The following is a 3,750-nucleotide window of genomic DNA, read 5'->3' as shown; positions in this document are numbered from 1 at the left end:
ATATATATATATATATATATATATATATATGTGTGTGTGTGTGTGTGTGTGGTATGTGTACTGACACACTTTATAATTCATTTAAATTACAACAGATAGTATAATATTAATAAGTATATTAGGAAGGAAATTATTCACAGTTTGGCCCCGTAATCAGTGTATATTATGAGATGGTAGTATCCTAACATTGTAACACTAACAGTAGGCTAACAGACAATAGAGAGGCTGCCCGATGTAGAGCAATTCAAGGTTTATTTTTACGTTACTTTTCATAAAATTAGGCCTTGTCTTCTTAAAAAACGTTATAAAAACTAACGATGAAACCCATCACATAACTCACACTGTTACAATTTTTGAGTGGAAATTCTCAGCCTACGGACATTAAAAATCTTGTCATGTTAAGTAAGCAACTAATCACCACTAGGCATTTATAAATTACATGCACGTTAAACTTTAGTAACTCGTCTGCTTCAGTACTTGCAAAATCTGCCTTGATATAACTAACAGTAACTTAGACATGTCACAATAGTTTTTCAAATGTAAAACTGAATCCCCTAAAATATATTTCTAATTAAAATAAATAATACAAGGTAAACAGGCTGGAAATAACGTGTTTTAGACATGATATAGTGATAAAAATAAGTTTCTTATAAATTCAACTTCATTTTCAGTCTTACTTTTAGTTTTACGAATTTAAGAATAATTAACTATAATTAAAATCACCGTATCAACAAAACATATTTTAAAATTAAAAAGTACATAATGATATACTGATAAATTGTAATAAAACCAATTGAAGAAACACCAAAACTACCTTTACTTTGAGATAGATTCCTGTTTCTTCAGTTACATTTAAAGGTAAGACTGACACAATCTAGTAAAATATGTTTTTAAAATACTGACACAGAACAATAACCTTACGTTCTAAGTTATTATTAACTCATAGTAATACCAGAACCAAAAACACTAAAGATCCTTAATACAATATAGATGGCGGGTCAGTATGACTTGGCTGTTGTTTTATTTGGTTTTATTACTTTCAATTATGAAACAAATACATGTATATTTGCGAATAATTATTATCTAGTTCCTTTCACTGACGTTATTTATCTAATAAATCAACATTGCAAAAGAATATTTTACTTGCTAGGAGACAAACTGAAAGAAATAATAATCTAACTTACATAAAAGCTAATGTGTGTGACGTCACGTTAGGCCTGATTTCTCGAAATAGCAGGAGTCATAAAAGCCAAAATGTATTTATGCAGATAGAATAGTTCGATTACTGTCTGCCAATTACGATTTTAGTGACGGGGATGCAAGGTGGCCGTGAGAGGTATGTATGCCATGAAACCCTATAATTGTGATTGTTGATATAATAAGCCTAAAGTAAAGACCAAGTGTGGAATCACCTAGCCTAGAGCCAAGTGCATAAAATTTACCATGAAAGTAAAACACATCGATTCAATTTTAAACTTAAGTCGTTTCTGAATTAAACTATTTTCTGTTATATCACAAATGTTTTTAATAAATAAAAAAACCTCTTTAATCGACGGAGTTTCTATATTAAGAAATCAATAAATATTTTTCCAGTTTTGTTGTCTGTACATTTCCTTTTATACTTGCAATACCTAGACAAACAACAATATTAGGTTATACTTTTTTTGCTAAGCAACATGACAAAAAAGCCACTGTTGGAAGGTAGTGTCACTAAAACGCGCTGACTTTTCTATATATTAGAAGTTGTTAATCTAACTGATTTTTACCAATAATCATTCTATGAATACGCCACTAATTCATTTCATGAATGATCTTAATTTTGATTGGCTCACAAAGGAATTTATATTGATGTTTGACTGCCTCGACTGCACTTTTCTGCCTCTTTGTTGGTCAAACTTGATTTTGCAAAATTTATTTCTTACAGTTAGCTATAAAATGTGAGGTTAGGGTATACTATGAAGTGGGAGTCTTGGGCTGGGATGGAAAGGTTGTCATATAAGGGCAGGTTAATATCTCTGAAATTGCTTTCTCTGGGAAAATTAAGAGTTAGATGAGATTTGATGGAGATGCTTAAGATTGTTAAAGGATATGATAGAACTTACATGATCTTGTTTCGTGTTTAATGGTGAGAATGGTTGGACTAGGGGACAGAAATATACATTTTGGCAAGGTAGAAGCTATCTTAAGCTAAGAAAACTATATTTGTTAATAGTGGGGTGTGCTTTTGGAATTGGTTGCTTTCAGATGTGGTGGATGCAGATAATCAAGAAAGTTTAAGAGAAGGCTTAATAAATGTTTGAATGATAAAATTATTTTATGTATATTATATTTTAAATTTTAGTGTAGCGGATGGAATAGTCTAGATGGACTAACAGGTCCCCCATTGTCCTTAAATTATACGTATATATGTATCTAAACAATAGTGCAGCTTGCTTTGATGCATTGGTCAGAAACGTTAATAATACGATAAAAAATCTCGGACTCACAGATCACTCATTTCATTATGTGTTTTTGACCATTCTTTGACAACTGCAACTATTGTGGGATTAGTAGATACTTTATTCCTATTCACTTGTATGAATAAGCAAACATTTCCATGGTTTCAAATTCAATTTTGTCTTCCACATCCACTGAATAACCATATCCAGCTTTTTAACAACAGACTGAAATATACAGCTAAACACACTGTAGTATTTTTTACAGAAATCAGACATCTCTTTCATGGCAGCTTTCTTAGTGTAATAGAATTGCACCAAATTCACACACACAATCTTCAGTACTAAAAGTAGTCTTAGGTTTGCTCTCTTCACCAAGCTTGCGTTTTCATTATCCAAAAGCCATGTTTATTGTACTGAACCAATAAACTCCTCCCAAGGAATCCAGAAATGCATCTGTTTGTGCTAGCAAAAATATGTTTACAAGTTTAAGTCCGCACATAGCCTTGGCATGTCTTCTTTCTTTTTTTGATAATCACTACTGGACATAACTAATTACTCTCCAAAGGTTGTATTAGTCAAACCTTCAGCATCCACTTGACCTCAACATTGACCATGTCTTTAATGTTCTATGAAAGCCAGTGTCGATGATATTATAGTTATCTGATCCAAATGGACATTTAGTAGCACAAACACAAGGGAAGGTTCGACAAGTAACTCAATACGTTTCTACCACTGTGTCAAACCTAAAGTACTTGAAGGATCCTCAGTTAGTGATCTTAGATTTTCTGGCAACCATGCAATAAGAATGAAACGGAACTAGATGTAGAGCTAGAGATCACAGTTGTATCTTAAACCCTATACAGTTCTCTTCTTCTTGTCAAAAGTCCACTTAGGCTAGTTCAATTGCCTTAGAATCCAGTTGACAAGACAAACTATTTTTCTCTACTTTTATCACAATAGTATCAGTGAATAATTCACTTACGTTGCCTCATGGGTTACCACAGTTGTATCCTGAACTTCCAATAATTGTCTTCTTTCCACCAACTGAAGCCTCTTTTTTTTGCCATTCATATTGTTACGACAGTAGAAGTCACGTGACGCTGGGAGAATGCGCGTTGCAGTTTCTCTAATCATCGAGGAACCCCGCGAACGTCCAAGTGTTGCTAGACGACCTCTTTTTTTTAATATATAAGCCTGGCGAGAAAACCAGCGGGATTGAAGAGATTGATTGGATATATAGATAATTGAGTCAAGCGAACAGTAGGCACTGAAAGTAAAGTGTGTGAATCACTGTGATTTATAGCGTGTGTTA

General features: G+C 32.9%; 1 protein-coding gene across 9 annotated transcripts in view; it reads right to left on the bottom strand.

Moving 5' to 3' along the window:
* The window catches only part of LOC106460672 (TRAF-type zinc finger domain-containing protein 1-like), a 46,773-nt gene extending 45,817 nt beyond the window's left edge, over positions 1–956 (bottom strand). For 4 of the 9 annotated variants that reach the window (XM_022387436.1, XM_022387433.1, XM_022387437.1 and 1 more), the window contains exon 1: positions 815–955. The gene's annotated coding sequence lies outside the window, so the exon portion shown is untranslated. Of the gene's footprint in view, positions 1–340; positions 475–814 lie in introns of those variants that run through there. The other 5 variants (XM_022387438.1, XM_013920399.2, XM_022387439.1 and 2 more) reach the window with 3 other exon arrangements.
* Between the last annotated feature and the right edge of the window lie 2,794 nt (positions 957–3,750).

Source organism: Limulus polyphemus, unplaced genomic scaffold (assembly GCF_000517525.1).
Source record: "Limulus polyphemus unplaced genomic scaffold, Limulus_polyphemus-2.1.2 Scaffold813, whole genome shotgun sequence".
In the NCBI taxonomy this organism is placed as follows: Eukaryota; Metazoa; Arthropoda; class Merostomata; order Xiphosura; family Limulidae; genus Limulus; species Limulus polyphemus.
This window is presented reverse-complemented; position numbering and strand designations above follow the sequence as displayed.